Raw genomic sequence first — 18,262 nt, forward strand, 5'->3', positions numbered from 1 at the left:
GAAAATTTAATATTTGTTAGTATTAATTTACAAGATATGTAACTATTAAGAGAATTAAAGGCAATGAAACCAATTTGTATGAAGAATCTTATGGTAGAATAATTTAATAGCAGCTTTAGAGAGTAAAAGGTAAGTATAAAAAGAATCTTTACAATCTTTTTTCAAGAGAAAATAAGCTGTAACACTTTGCAATGTTCAAAATTAAAAGTTTTTAAGTCTATAGTTATTGAATAGCATACTTTATAACTTCTGAAAATCTAATGGTAAATTAAATATTAGTTGTAAAAGATAAATTCATTTCTACCAAGTAATTATCTGTGTAGAGCCTACACTGTGGCAAAATAAAACAAGACAATGTTTTATGTTAAAAACCATGTTTTATTTGCAGTACTGGCTTATTATCAGAATTATATAATACAGACTTGAGACAGTAAAATTAATCATTTAACTGTTAAGTATTATGCTATATTACATAGATATTAATAAAATATAACATTAAAAAATTTAAGGAATAAAATATACAAAGGTTTACTCACTTATACATTTAAAATATAGCAATATTAAACAAAATAACTAATTTTTTTTTTTACAATAAAATTAGAACAAATTAATCGTTTTTGGATGAGCAGTTTCAAAAACTGCAAAATATATCATTTCTAAAATACAACTTAAGTTCTAAGTTAATGCAAGTAAAAAATTAAATAATGCTTAAGGAAATAATGCTATATGTTAGCAAATAAGTTACAGAATAAATAAATATAATGTAAATAAATAGCTCTGTAACTACACAGAATAACAATAAAAAAATAATAAAAGGATTTTGATTTCATCAATATTCAATCTAAATATTTAATAAATAATTTCAAATATTTACAATACATTTTTTTACTTGTAAAATAACTTAAAAATGTATGTTTAATACACTGGTCCAAAATCACAATATGTTTAATGCTCTCTTGATTTCTTAAAATATATTAACCTACATAAAAGAACTTGTTAACAAAAATATTAAGTTTTTTTTTAGTCTTAATAATATTTACAAACAATTTTCTTTTAAACCATCTTACATGACAGAGCATATCCAACTATACTCTAACATTATTCTAAAAATTCAAATAATCAAACTAAATGATGGAAAAACAATAATTTTGATCCAAATAATAATTCATGGTTATCACGTGGGAGTAAATCAAATTAATTTCTTTCAGTTTTTAAAGGAAACCGTACAATTAAATAAAATAATCAGTTCTCCACTTATAAACTGACATACAAATAAGGTGCTATTTAAAGGTTCCTAAAACTTTATTGAAGAAGGAGAAATGGTAGAAATAGCAGCAGAGAACAACAAATGCTACTACTGAAAATATTCTTTAGCTAGTCCATGAAGTCTCCCACAGGCTTGGTGATATATTTTTAACTAACAAGTGTTTTTGAGAAACATGTTTACACCTTCCTGCAATTATTTACATCTGGAAAATAACAAATATACAAATTCACAAAATGTTAAAGTTTTCCTTTGAGTGTTAACATATAATCCTAATTAATACAAACTGCCTAAAAGGGGGTAACAACTCAGTAAAATGTATACAACTACTCAAAAGACAAAGGAGGAAATTCTTGAGGAAAGCAAATCCATGACAGTTTTTATGTAGTGAGATTATCCTACAGCTTTGTCAGTATAAGTTGTATTGGATCAATCCAATACGTGATCACCATCAAATTTATACTCGAGCACCTCTGTTATAATTAAGTTAAGACTCAATTGAAAGAAATAGCACAAAAATGTCCTGAACATCCTTCCAACCGTTTAGATTGGCATTAAAGATTGGGTTCATAGTTATCTCTAAAAATCAGTAATCTTCCAAATGAAATACTCTATTTAAATGTTTCCTATGGAAAGTCAATGCTTGTCACACTTCTTGGTACTAATAGTCGATTGAAAACAGTTCATTTTTCAGGGATTGATAATGTAAACTCCTACATTAAATTTCTAAAACAGCCACAGGAAAACAGGAGGCAGAAATGGTTGGATAAGCATCACATCTAAATGTAAGGTTTATCCAAAGACAAGCAGATTAATAACATTTCCTTTGTTGAGCTGCAGTTTTCAGCCTCCAAAAAAAAAAGTGGTTGTTCCTCATAATTATTTACCAGTTTGACCCTGTAACTTCTTTAAGTTCCTGAAATGAAAAATAAAGCTTAAGGGACAAATATTTCATTACTGTGGATCACAAAGGAGATCTGGCAAGAATCAGAGAAGGCACATGATAAAACAATTTCAGGACATTTAGAAATGGGAAAGGCACTGGTATTAGTGTTTAGAAAAAAAAAGTAATGGTAATAAGATTAATTTGAAATAAATCCAATTTTTTTTTTATAGATAATTTCAGGAACTTCACAACAGAATCTAGAACTTTCATAAAAATAAATGGGATCTACATAAGAAAAAGACTAATGAGTAGGAATGTGATATTTATTGAACTATAAATTTAAATGGATATTTTTTTAAAAATGTATCAATATATACATTGAGATAAAGATTTTGAGTAAGCTGTTTAATTAATGCCATGGGATATTATATTAAATCATGGAAGCTTAAAGAATTAGTAAACTGATGCAACAGAAACAAGTAATTCCTTTTCTTTCAAGGCCAGAGTGATCAAAGTATTTTTTCCTCTGTGATTAAATTAAAACACAATGTCAATATATAACACATACAAATTGTATAATAAAGTAATTTCTTAAATGTTAAATTTTTATTTTGAAATTATGAAGCAATAGTTCATGAACACCTTTTAATTATTTTACTATTCATTAAACATTTACTGCAGTAAAACAAATCAACATATTATAAAAAAATTCTGAAAACAATCATCACTATCACTAGTTATTACACAAAATCAACAAAGAATTAGTAACATTGTAGTTTATAATCCAATTCTGGGACACTCTATAACATATTAATCCTATTTTTATTGGAAAGCAGGCCACATATGGTAGTCTTAAAAATAGCTGCGTTCATGGAAAACCAAAGTACCATATGGTTTTGTATATGTGTCAGTTTATAAAAACAAAAAAATTCCTATTATCTACTGTTAAATATGTACAATAAATAATTTTGTTCTAAAAAATGTATAAATAATTATCACTTATTGAAAGAATTATTTGCTCAGATAAACCTAAATCCAATACTTCATGATTTAATGTGGTTTGACTGATTAACATTTCTTCTTAAAAAGAAATTGTATGTTATAATAAAATCCTGAATTTGAATTTACCTTGATAATAAACATGATAAATTAATTCTCTATCACTCCTAAAAAATGTTATTATAACTTTCTGTGATATGGCTAGCCTTATAAGGCTTTTAATAATTGTTTACAGATATAATTAATATTTACTTAAACATAGAAACGTATTTACTTAAACTGTAGAATACAATTTTGTATTCTATAAAAAAATAATTTGCATAATTTGCATTTTTAATTTGTAATGAATTCTAAATAATATGACCAGATTCCACTCATGGTAGTTGAGCTAACATGTCCTTATTACTCTACCATATAAAAGTGAACAAAAACATTCAGATGAAGCTGAAAGTAACAAACATAATATCAGTTTGATATTTTTTATTCAATATCACAAAATCTTTAAAAAATATTATTTTTTGTTTAATTTTTCTAACAGATAATTATTGGAGGAAAATGGAGGAAACTTTGATACAATATCAATTTTTATATGGCTGTAATGCTTTTCCATTAAAAAATTTTCTAACAACAAAAAGACTTGTAAACACAGATATCAATTTGTTAAAAAAAATTCAATCAATTCAGTACAGTTTAAACAATAAACCAAAACTTTATTAATAAATAGCATTTCAAAAAATACTTTAATGAAAAAAAAATTCAATATCAGTTATTAGCATATAATCAAAACAACTATGCAAAGAGAAAATCAGTAAAACAGTCACAAAAGGTTATACCTGCACTAGTTCTCAAATTTTTTCTTATATATACTTAAAACATAAAATTAACAAAAGAATCCTTCGGGAAAGCCATAACTGGAATATAAAAACACATCATTATAAAAACATGCCGATGACACCAGAACTCGCTGTGTAAAAATGGACACTTTTACAGTCATGCATTTCACGTCTTCTGAATTAAAAAATATTATTTTGAGACAGTCACAAAATAATTCAAGAATGGAAAGCAAAAAAATAGGACCAGATGAACAAGAAAGAATGTTATATTTTGAACAAACCACAGGAATAGGCGTAGAAATTACTAAAAAATACCAGATATTAGCAGAAAATGAGGGGATAATAAGAAAAATAATTAAATAATTTTAAAGGAAAGCCTCAAGATGGCATACCACAGCTTAATATTTTAGTACTCACTAATAATGCCAGAAATTTATGAAGAAATTAGCACTTGGAAAGATATAGTTAGCAGAGGAGACAGACTTACAGACCAATTAAGGCCATTAAGGCCACTTACAGGCCATTAAGGCATCCTGGAATATTCACTTTGATACTGGAAAGGCAGGTAGATAGGAAATATTATGCAAGCAGGCAGCATTTGGAATGTGTAAAACAAATTGTTATGAATATAGGATGTATTTTGAAATGAAATGACTGGCACTAGATAGGGAATCTTGGAGAGCTGATCAAACCAGTCAAATGACTGAAGACAAAAAAAATAATACCAGAGCTGTCAAAGGCCAAAAAAGGCCACTAACAGACATACAGAATAGCGAAGAAGATGGGCTGAAAGTGACATGAACGATGAGAAGAAAAAATCATTATAAGTTTATAAGTAAATAATTTCTCTATGCAGTACATACATTATATAAAGAAATACCAGAATTTTGGACCCAACTTCTCTCAGGTGAATGTCATACTGCTTACAAGATCTACTGTAGTTGCATTTTGTATATGACTAAAAATGACATTTTCTGCAATTAATTCGATCTGCAAGTCTAAAGAAATACGTTAATAAATAGTGGACAATAACAATACCACTAAATACCATGACAGGGTAACAACTGTAAAATCCATATAGAAATAAAGTGAACTAACTACATTTTCTTAAGAACATTCTTCAATTTTTCATCTACAAACTTTTCACAGGTGTAATGCCAACTTAACTTGTATATGAAGGATGATTATGAAATAATACCAGATCAAACAATTTATCAAAATGTATTTTAATACAAAATATAAATAAAGACGTAAAAGAATCCATTTAAATGAAAAGCATATAAAACAGTTAAAAAATGAACAAATGTAATGTTTAATTGAAATCAATCCTTAAATGATATAAAGTTTAAGTGCTTTACCAATCACCTAACCTTATAAGCTTTAATTTGTAACATGCTTTAATTTAAACAGTGCCTGTATGTAAAATTTACCTTTTTAAAGTTTAGATATAATTATATAAGCAACTTAATACATTACTGGAAAACATTTATCAAAATTTAACACCATACTAAAATATAATATTTATTAACAAATTAAACTTTGATATACTATTCACAATTATCATAACCCTGTTTTAGTTCCCATGTGGCACCACTACCACTTATATGTTAAAAGAAATAAAGATAACATATCATTTTCTTTATGCAGATCCTATAAAACCTATGTAAGTGATACCATAACCTATTCACTTTTTTATAATATAATCAAACTTGTAGCAACACACTTTATACAAACAGAATAGTATGGCCAAGGGTAAAGAAACATAGTCCTAATTTCTATATGTTTAACCCTTAGTGATTATTTGGCACACTCATGACTTATTTTCTCCTCCACTATAATATCTGGGGTCACCTGCCACCATGCTGATAGTTCTATAAATTAATTGTAGTAAGAGCCTTGATGTTTATCTGAGTTTTGATGTAATTTATTAGTAATGGTTAGAACTATGACCTTTTGAATCTCAATAATTTGTAAAAGTATAATACCAAGAATGTGTGTATTTTTTAGATTAAGTTAGGGTAGTGACTCTCACTTTTAAATAGCCACGGCTTCTACTGTGATAAATTAATTAGTAAAATATCCAATACTGTAAAATACTGGCGCCTGTAATCCAGATTTTCATCCAAGAGCACTAAAAAAAAATGTAAACAAAATATTATAAATAAGATAACTAGCTACAAACTGTTCCATATGATAACATTACACTGGAATTTAAATGTAAAATTACATATATAAGAATATTAGTTTTAATATTAATGTTAAAAGATTAGTATATGAGTATGAAATAGAGGACAATGAAAAATGTTTAGTGCTAAAGGTTAAAATCAAAGTGGACAGTCACTCAATCAGGCAAGAACACCTTGATATGGCTAGTTTGGTTTAGTAACCTACAGTGTGTTGTGCTGTTCAAAATCTACACATATTAATGTCATTACTATATTTAACTTGTGTTGGTTGTTTTCCTTACTGAACAACAATACATATTACTTCCCTAATTTATTCATCATTCTTGTTGGTTCAATTCTAAAAGTACTGTAAAACATAATACACAAGACACATTATGAATATATAAATGTATAATAATCAATGGAGCTACTTTCTTTCAGTTGATTCATGGAATAATTGTACAGTAACATATGTACGATATTTTATGAAGCATATCAAATCAGGAAAATGATGATGGCATAAAGCTTGAAAACATCCCTTACTTATATCGATTATGTGTATGTGTGTATATACATATATAAAACATTAAATGAAATTTAAACCACCAAAACACAGTAAATTGATATGTTACTAAGAAGGTTTTTAAAACATTTCTAAAAACCTTCAAAAGTTTCTAAAGATTAAATTATTCCAGTACTGGACAGAAAAATTACATGTATACTTATAATATCATTAAAAATTTCACAATAGAAAACATTATAATTAAAGAAAAAATGACAAAAAATTAAAGAATGTTTTAATGTACTAAATATAAAAAAGAAGAGTTGGAATAACCTGCATCAACAAAAAGTACCAGAAAGACAGGCAGTGGTGGATCATACCTAAAAAAAATTATATATAAAGAGTTACAACTCATTACTGATATACCAAACTAGGACCTCTTTGGACACATCATGAGAATTTAAAACCCGTAACTTCTGAAACAGCTGGTACATTGCAATCTCGACTCAAAAATCATCAAGACTGGATCAGAGAAATACGAAAGCATCTGAAGGTAATTGGCCTTCACCAGAAAACACCACAGAGAAAATTAACATGTTCACACGACAACCAATAAATCTATTGGTTCACTCTAAAGGACGCACAATTTATTTTTTAATATATTGCTTCTTTGCGTTCGTTTTATAACAAAGGGCTTTGCTTTCATCTTATTCAATGAATTTTTAGCTTACAGATTTCTGAATGTGCACAACCAATGGGTCATGATGGCCTGGAGAGAATTTCCCCCTTTAGCTGGGTGACCCACTGGTTGGCACGTGAATAAAATATGTTTCTTTTGCAATAACAGCGTACAGTTACATTTCTTACAGGTAACTGTACTGTAAACTCAGAAACACAACAAATTGGGTTAAGGAAATCAGAAGTGATCTGGTGGAAATAGGCATCCTAGATTAGATTTTCCTGTCAGAGATATGTTTTCAAGAAAAAGACAATTGAAAGAAATTTAAACAAAATAGGTATGCAGGATGGGTTTAAAGTGGACTGACTAACAGAAGAAGGCTAGTAGTGAGTGAATGAAGAAATCTGGGAAGCAAGAAAGATGAAACACATCAAGCCAAGGTTCATTGTGGTCCAAAGAAGACCTTATACTTCAAAAAAAATATACAGAATTTAATACCAACTGAAGATGCGGGATACTACAAAAACCAGTTAATGTAAATTAATATAATTTACATTAATGTAAATGAAGTTTAACTAATCTAATTACTGTGTTTTGAAGGTTTATATTTCATATAATATTAAATTTGATTATTAGTGATCAAAGCGTTAATGCACTATTTTTGAATTTTCAACAAAAAAAATTTATATATTATATTTGTGTTTTTTCTATCTAAAATTCCTGTCTAAAAGCTAAGCTGATGACATTGTTTCTTATTCTTGAGGAAATCAGATAAAGTTAAAATCTTTCAATAGACTTTGGTGTTTGTGAATATTAAAAATTATTCAAAATGCTGCTTACAAAAGACATTGATTTGAATCTATTAAATGATTTCATAAGAACAGAAATCTGAACTTTTAAAGAAAATTTGTTGGACAGTTCATGAATAACAAAGAAAAAATGGGTGGAAAAATGCAATTATTTCAAGAAATGAGAGCTCTGGAATGTAATTTTTCTAAAGTCAGTGATTGACACTAAATATTAGAAGGTGTAAAGGGAAGATGACAAATAGAAAATAAACTTTCTACTATTAATAAAATTCTTTCTACTAACATTAATAATAGAAAAAAATTAATTGTTTAATGATTGAAACGTGTAGCAGTAAGTTTTCCAGAAAGCAACCACACTGTCTTGTACCAATATGGCTGGAAAAAATAACCTTTAGACAAATTACCACAAACCTTTCAGTACTCAGTTTAAATAATATTGCTACACAGAAAGAGTTAAGAAAGAAACTGTAATTCATATCAATAAATTTTGAATAGAAACAATGAAATAACGTTTTAAATGAACTAAAGCAAATCAACTTTAAACAAAATTTGGAATGAAAAAATCCTAGTAGCAGTGTTAAGAAAAATAAGAAGTTAACAAGAGGATAGAATAAATACAAAAATATAGTAATACTGGCTAAAACCTTATAAAAACAGTGCAATGAAAAAATTGTTAAGTACATAAAATTTTGAAATGTCTCATTGCACCTTTTTTATGAAGGTTTTAGCCAGTATAACTATATTTTTGTTTTGATTCTATACATAATGCTAACATATCATGGTTAAAACTGTAAACTTTTCTGTACATTGTAATAGCTTACTGTTGATCAACTTTAAATCCAAAAAAAAAATGCATTAAAGCCAAACAAGATGAATCAACTATCATGATCATAAATATTTTATAAAAATGAAGCACACAATTTAAAAAACTTTTAAATACAAAAGATGTTTACTGATATTAGTAGATATTAATATTTTAATAATTTATTTCTATTTATTTAAAGTTGTTTATTAGTTTAAAAAAAAATTTGAAAAATTAACTATTTTTTTTTTTTTTTTAAATAAGCATTTGTTAATAAAAACAATTCCTAGCTCCCTTACTATCTTAATGATGTAATAATTCATCAATTAACTTATAAATACATATTTAGTTTTAATTTTACTTAAGAGATAACCAAACAATATAAAACAGAAATTTTGCAGACATTCTGTAAATATCATCCTTTGTTAGTCACCTGCTTTATAAACACCAAAGCATACCTTTTTAATCTGTATACCTATAGGGACAAAAAGAAACAAGCGTCCAGGAAAACGTTTAACAATATGAAAGTGTGTATTTATTGTTAATTTCATATATTTAATTGACAATTACAGTTATAATAAGGTTATTAATAAACACCTTTAACAAAAAATAATGCAGCAACATCTTAATAACATGATAACTCATGCAGAGAAGCTGTCTTTTTCCCCACAATAAAAATGAATTTTATAAAATTTTCATGGATTTAAAATGTAAATTAAATAATATTTTAATGTAACAATCTCTTGTTAATTAACAGCAAATTTAATAAACATGAATATTAATAATAATTTATAATGCATAAAACAATAAGAATCTAATCAACAAATATTTTGATAAACCAAAAAGAGTGAAACTAATAATATATGGAGTTCACTACTGTTATTATGATAGGCTTAAAATATCTGCCAAGAGTATAAATAAATTAAAGCTAACAGCACATTACTTAGAGAAAAAAATAATGCATGCCTATATTACTACAAAGCTAAATAAATATCATTACAGACCTACGTGAACACTTATTATGTTAAAGTAAACCATTTAAAGCACTGCAATAGTTAACAAAAATTACTTACTGAAAAATTTAGATATATTTTGCACCATTGTAGTAAAACATTACCAGCAACAAAGTAGAAACATAAAAACAATACTACTGAGTGTAATTAAAATTCCTAAAATGTAAACTAAAATGATTTATTAAACTGGCAGAACATGCTTATAATGTATTACAAACAAATAAAACAGCAACAAAATAATATACTAGTAAATATGAATGTATTTTAACTATGAAGGACTACTCTCTAAGTGGCGGTTTGTTTTTATATAATATTATTGATAAGGTTAAACCTTCATTACGAACCTTTATTAAGATTACAATATAATAAATAATAATATAGGCAATTTGACTAGTGATGTAATTAAATTCTTAAGCTTAAATAAATACATTAACTCTTTTTTTTTTTTTTTTTTTTTTACAAAACAGAACTGATAAATTTCACTCATAATATATCTTAAATTTTGTTCAACACAAAGAATCAAAACATATAGCACATTAAAAATAAATAAAAAATAATATCCCAAGCTATCCTCTAATGACAAAGTAAAATTATTCTCAATCAAATAAGGTTGTTAAACAGATAAATATACATATACACACAAGGTACAAAAGAATCAAATATTTCAAAATTAATCCTGCTCATCCTGTAATAAAAACTATATATATATAAAATACGTGCATTTTTTATGATTGGAGCTCTGATAGCAGCAGTATTTTTTTTTGTAATATTCTTTTTATAAAAAGAGTAAAAGTAATATTCTTTTTATATCTTTTTTTTTGTAAAATTGCTTTTCTATAAAAAAAATATCTATATATACAACACATATAAAAAATGGTATTAGAATAAGGAAGCAAGACAACCTAATATTTTGTCTCCATTAAAGATACAGGTAATTGCAGAGAGGTTTGTGCAATGGCTCACAGCAAACTTAGCGGTGAAACTGTTCACACTAAAATGTAAAAAAGATAAATTATCCGACTGTGGAAAAAAACACTTTGATGAAGCATTAACCAATTTAAAACATTTTAAAACATTTTAAAATGGAAGAAAAAGCAGAATACAACACCTATACAGATGTCAGCAAAGAAAAATATGTGTAATTTAACTCAAAAATGAATTACAATAGCTTAACAAACTATTGATTACTTCAAGTTCTAATTAATTAACAAGCAATATCAATAATTCTAAATATTTTATCAAAATTCATCCTAGCAGCAGAATAAGTAAATAAATGTTTAAATAATTTTTTTTCTGGTTTTATTTCTACCACTAATTTTTGCAATTATCAGGGGTTAGGCAGAAAGCAGCCATCTCAATTTGTTTCCTTCTTTAACTTGTGACAGCATCAGTATAAAAAACATGCATTTAAAGCTAGATAATACAATGCAGTTGTAGTCTTATATTATTCCATAAGATATGTAAATGTGTGTGTGTGTGTTGCAGTGCATGCACACACATACACACACACACAGTTTTTATTTTTTTATTTTCTAAAATATCATATTCTATACTCTGCAAAATTGCTATAGTTAAGGGTTTACATGTATTTAAGAAACAAGAAAAAATAGACAAATGTTTAATTAAAAACGATCCCTAATGCTACTCTCTTGAAGAAAAAAATGTTTATAACTAAATAGTATAAAGTAAAATATGATAAATTCTTAAAAGGATCATCCAGCCAACAATAAAGATACCAGTTGTTACAGACAGACACTCGATGTCAAATAACTACAGGTCCTAATTGTAGAATATGATGACAACAGAGCAATTCCAAATACTTATGCTTACAATTTAGTCCTTTTAAAGTCAGCACATTTAACATATAATTGAATTGAAGGTGCCAGACACCGTTAGATGTGTGAATTAATGTCACAGGCTTTTAAATAAATTACTAATGCTGAAACAGATCTAAACCAGTATTAATTTAAGTGAAGAAGCAAGATTTCATCAATGGTCTCAGTCACATATTGGAACATAGAAAACATCCATGAGTAAGTTGAGACTGTTATCTAATAAAAATATTAAGATATTGAGCCTGTTCATGGAAACTGTTACTATAATCAGTATATTTTTCTATGGACAGTAAATAGTTTCATATAAATTAAAACATTTTTAAACTTAATACATAGTTGACTAATAATGGCAAATACTATTGGTGTAAATAGCAATATGCAAGAATGTATTACATGTCATAAGTCATTGGCCTTTTATAAAAAACAAACTTAAGGATTTATAATCACCCCACACATTCAATTTGTCTAAGTATCATTATTTCTGGGAGTACCGTATTGGCCCGAATATAAGAATATATTTTTTTCTGTAAAACATACCTATAAAAACTGTATTCGTCTTATATGTGCAGCCTATAAGGATATATAAGTATATATAAGTAACAGGGCTTTATACCGTTTTTGCATTTATGAGACTTTCTTTTTCCTGTTTAGCCTCCGGTAACTACCTTTTAGATAATACTTCAGAGGATGAATGAGGATGATATGTACGAGTGTAAATAAAGTGTAGTCTTGTACATTCTCAGTTCGACCATTCCTGAGATGTGTGGTTAATTGAAACCCAACCACCAAAGAACACCGGTATCCACGATCTAGTATTCAAATCCGTATAAAAATAACTGACTTTACTAGGACTTGAACGCTGGAACTCTCGACTTCCAAATCAGCTGATTTGAGAAGACACGTTCACCACTAGACCAACCCGGTGGGTTTGCATTTATGAGACTGGCTTGTTGAAAGAAATGTGTGCCTGTCGCAGCAGAGCCCAATGTCAAAACTGAACCAACATTTTTCTAACTTTGTCATTGTTAGGTTCATTCAGACAAGCATGAATTAATCCCATGCATTATTTCTTCTTTTTTTAATGCACATATCAGAGTATGTGAATTCTGCAACAGTAGATTTATCAGATTTGTGACTATTTAATTTATTATAATGTCGTAGTCACGTAATGTACACAATACATTCATAACTTGGAGCGCATGTGCACTCATACTCTGTTCATTATTGTACTGGTAGAGGCAGTAGTTTAAGGTTACCTATCATGGTGAAAAGTGTTGAAAGGAGAGCATCTTCGCTATTGCAGATAAATAAATGAGAGAGGAGAAGTTATGATGCGAACTTCAAATTGTGTGTTTTATGTGAGGCAAAATGTGCAAGCTTCAAAAACATTTGGTGTTTCTGAATGCAATATTCAACATTAGCAAAAAGAAGAAGAAGAAGAAGAAGAAGAAGAAAAAGAAACGCTTCAAAATGCCAGTGCAACATGAAAAGCATTTCACGAAAAGTAGTGAAGATGATCTGGTAGAGGAGGAGGAGGAGGAAGTTGATGACTGGGAATGATACCTAATTACATTCTATGTTAAAATAGAAGTGTTGATTCTTAATTTTACTTTAAGGTATGTTTATTATTCATTTATAGATGAAATTTCAATGTGTTTTGATTAAATATATGTGTTAAATGTGACCGTTTTACCTTTTCTAGTAAACATTCCTCAAAAACTCAGAGTTGTCTTATATGCGAGGCTTTCTTATATTCAAGCCTATACAGTATATAAAAAGAATAGTTTACGACAAAACCCACCAAGAATTTTTGGACTGAGTGAAAGATATCACAACACCTACTCTGAGATTAGAACGCTGCAAACTGCATCATATGTATCTTAATTTGATCGAGTTGAAAGACAAAGAAATGATCAAAAAGCCATTTCAATACCTTTTTTAAAACTAAATATGTTAACTTCTATTTACATTTCTGAAAAGTATATATATTAAGAATAAAAATATTAAAGATTTTAAAATGCTGCATTTCTTGTTCTTTCTTTTATATGAAAGGTTATAAAATTAATTAGAGATTGGCCACTTTTAACATGAACCGCAATGCGTTTCATCAGACAAATGAGTTCAAAACATGAACTCTACACAAAAAATTTAACAAAATTTAAAAATAATTTAAACAATAATCAGGTTAGCTTATTAATAAAATACATTAGGTGCAATTTTCTGAGAAATTACTACTTAAGTAAACAGTAATCTTGATGAACTGAACTGCAAAAAAAAAATCAGGTTCAGACAGGTTTTAACAAATTAAAATTTATTACCTTATTATTAAAAGTAATGGAAATCAACTAAATGTGGTGTGAAGTCTAGATTTATGAGTTAATAAATAAACCAAATATACAAATGAGATGAATTTTAAAAGGAATAATTTAGTCCCAAGTTCAAACGTAAAAAAAAGCCGAAATCTATCAAATTATTTAATTATAACCTTTTCAAACTGTATGCCAAACAAGTGCATCACCCTACTTACTGGTTGTACTCAAACATACGAATGGTGTCTATGTGTTGCCTTTAAATTACTGTTGTCTGTGATTTTGGTGATTGTTTTGACAGACAAGTTCACAATTTTTTTTTTAACAATGATAATAAAATGCTTACAACTTTTTTTATTTCATGTAGCACTGTGTCAAAATTAGAGACAGAGCAGTACATGTGCCCATGTTTGTAATGCTAACACTAAGTATACATGTAATCACTGAATTACTGCCCCAACAGTAATGTACCATTTTGTGAAGCACCATGCTGTAAATAATTTTTATTAATCAATAAAAAGAAATTGTACCACTATAGCTTTAATAAAAAAAATAAAAAATTATACATATATTATAAGTTCATACTTCTCACATCAAATTTTATAACTTTGGACCACAGTCGATTCCTATATTCAACTAGATAGGGTTCAGAAAAAAATTAAACAAAATATCAATGCAATAACTAAAATAATGATTAATTTTTGTTTTATTAATGAAATTATTTTATGATTTAAACTACAAGCTGACATCATAATAAATAAAGCAAGCGGCATTGCATCTGAAGTTGTACCCTAATTACATTTCTGTAGAGAAAAGCATCCCAGTGAAACTGATAAAAACTGATAAAAACAAAATCCATCCGAATAAATGGCTGATATGAAACTCCTAAGATAGAATCAAAGATTACGTAGTGATAATTATTAAACTGACCAAGGTGTAGTATCAGATTCTTTGGAATCAAAAGACTTAAGTAGAAAACAACTTTTCATTACATCAGTTTATTTTTAATGAACTAAATCATAAAAATTTTAACACAGCTGTTAGCTCTGAAAAATAATAAAAGTTAAATAAATTATTAATATTTACGATATACATTGCTTAAGTAATCTTTTGATAATTGATTTAATTTAAATACATTTTGTACAATTCAATTATAAAATTTCACCAATTTACCTTCTCAAACTAAACAAAAATGCAGTTTCTTTATTTCAAGGACTAAAAAAAAAATGAGTGTACATTATATATTTACTGGCAAACTATTCCCAAGTAAACATAGTACAACTTAGATAGAAAAATTGTAATGAAAGTTAATAAAGACATCAACATTAACATCGTAATGAAATTTTATAATACATATTTTTCAACTTGCACAACATAGAAAGAACTCTTCAACGGCTACTCATTGACTTAAAACACCCAATATTTTAGTCAACATGCAGAGATATAGTCAACATAACTTTTTCTTTATCATGGAAAAAAAGAGATAAAATTTACAGTTTTTTATAAGAAAAAAACATTTAATATTTAACTATTCTCAATAAAATAACTGTCTTACTTCCTCTTTAAAAAATAATATTTTTAAGAAAAAATATACATATTGGCACATATTCTTAAGATATACAAGACCGCAATGAAACATTCTTTTATAAATAATCACTTACAAGAAATATTTTTTATAGCAATTAATGGAAACACCATTGAAGGTAGTAAGTATCAACTACTCAATTAGGGCACTTAAGTTAATGAAAGATGAATTTTTGCCTTTTGAAGCAACTGTGATCTTATGATAGTCTAACAAAAAATCCATTATTTCTAATACCACCACAACAAAACTACTACTCCTACAGCAGTGACAAGTTAAATGATATGCATCATTTTATAGCTGCTACCCAAAACTTAAAAAAAAAACTGTCTTACTAAAAACTATCATAAAATTTATGACAGCATTGCAGCCTGGGCAATTACTGTACTCCACGCATTCTGAAGTTGTATATTTTTAGATAAATTAATAATGATGAAAAATGATATTTACATGGTGAAGTGAAACTTAAAACCTAATTATAAAGTCTAAAAAATAGTAGTAGCAGCATTAGTAGTAGTAGTTGTAGTAGTAGTAGTAGTAGTAGTAGTAGTAGTAGTAGTAGTAGTAAAAATAATATATTTAATAACTGAACAAAGACAATTCTTGTCATAACTAAAAAGTTTATAGAAACATCATTTCAAATCTAAGAAATAAATTCAATAAAATTATGAGAACATATAAATATATATTCAGGCACAACCATTCTCATGATCCACTGAAATAAACACGTTAAAATAAAATTAAAAAATATGTTTGGTACCACATTTATATTAAAAAAATTTAATATAATAAATAACCTGCATTCTCATAAATCATTCATAAATATAATCACACTTTTCTTTTTCAAGACTATATCTAAAAATATCAATCAATCTTTCTTATTTCATTAAAATAGTTAAGAAAATACTATTTACAAATACTATATTTTAACATCTAACAATATCCTCTTAACACTAACAAATAGATGTACGTTAAAAAACATTCACGGTAATAACTTACTGATGTATATTTTTTTCATTTATGCAACAATAAACAAATAAATCCATAAAAGAGAATTATAAGACTAATAAAGATAACAATTTTTTTTAATCATTTAATACAATAATAATAATAATAATAATAATAATAATATTTACAACTTTTTTTGACATCACATATGTTGTTTATACATTCAATAAACCTATACAAATTAAATATCTAAAATTCTTAAAAGTTAAAGTATAATAGATAACATCTAAGCTCATTGTAATTTTTAATGCAGATTACGTTAATTAACTCTACTTACAGAAAGATAAGTATATTTACATGCATCAGATCAGTAATGTATTAAGTAAGAAATTAAACAGAAATTTCAAAATAACATGTATCCCAGCCGATTTGATCTGAAGTAATAAGTTTTGCATAAAAAAAGTACTGCAATTAATCTAAATTAATATTTTTTTTAACATAAATTTTAACTATATCTGAAACAAGTACTGTTTCATGACATAACTGCACTATATCATAACTTTATTATGTACAGCTAAGTATTAAAAAAAAATGTTTAAGATAATTTTTAAGCCAATATTCAAAATCAGTCCACTTGAAAACAATGAGTTTGAATCAGTATGAAAAATAAAAAGGAAGCAGTGTTAGCATCCAATACAGGTTACAGCTTATCAACATGTAAATTAGTTTTAAATTATGAAAAAACATGAACACGCACCTACTTCAGGCTTATACAACTCAAACAATGAAGTCTGTATACAATATTTCACCATCTCACAGAAGAATTGTAAATATGAGTAAAGTGAACAACTTAAATACATATTTCATCTCGGTTAAGTTTTTGAAGTTTTAAATGTGCTTCTTAAAGCAAATATGACTTCATAAAAAAGATATGTCGGATGGGATTCATAAAGGAAAATCTCAGTTAACAATGAAATTTCTTTTTACTTTTTCACTAGCATACAAGGTCATTTTAAAGAATCACTTACAACAACTGATAATGTTTAAAAACTTTAATATGTATATTACAACTTATTTATTCTTTATACATTTTTTCTACTGCATGGCTGGACTGAATGGAACAAAAATCAATCTTTTATTTCAATCAATGTCAACAGTTAATTATTTACCAAAATTCACCCGAAACCAGAAAAATGTATCAATCCTATATAATCAAATTTAATTATTCATTGGTTCACTACTTTTAATAAAAATTTAAAAAATATTTGTTAAAAGTTTTTTTTTTAATATTAACTTGTTTATTATTACAAAAAATATTACAAATCATTTTTTATCCATGCTTTTATCATCATAAAATCATTAAATTTTATCATCATATAGTATTATAAGTTGAAATAAAACTATATCACTGTATGACTACAATAATATACATTATGTTTAGACTAGTTAAAATTTACAGAAGCACAATAATAATTTTAACAATATTATCTTAAAACTAACATAAATATTGATGACATTAATACGCTCATTTATATTAAATATTTTTACAGCCCGTCATCCCATCAAGCTTTTCAGCTACTTCTTGAGAAGTATAAATATTAACTTAAAAAAAAGAAAAAAATTATTACAGTGAAAT

At 26.7% G+C, this 18,262-nt stretch overlaps 1 protein-coding gene across 1 annotated transcript in view; it reads right to left on the minus strand.

The window, feature by feature from the left end:
* Positions 1 to 283: 283 nt before the first annotated feature.
* ash1 (histone-lysine N-methyltransferase ash1) overlaps positions 284 to 18,262 on the minus strand; it is a 229,911-nt gene continuing 211,932 nt past the window's right edge. Inside the window, exon 27 of the mRNA XM_075354323.1 lies at positions 284 to 1,469. The gene's annotated coding sequence lies outside the window, so the exon portion shown is untranslated. The remainder of the gene's footprint in view (positions 1,470 to 18,262) is intronic.

Source organism: Lycorma delicatula, chromosome 1 (assembly GCF_047948215.1).
Source record: "Lycorma delicatula isolate Av1 chromosome 1, ASM4794821v1, whole genome shotgun sequence".
In the NCBI taxonomy this organism is placed as follows: domain Eukaryota; kingdom Metazoa; phylum Arthropoda; class Insecta; order Hemiptera; family Fulgoridae; genus Lycorma; species Lycorma delicatula.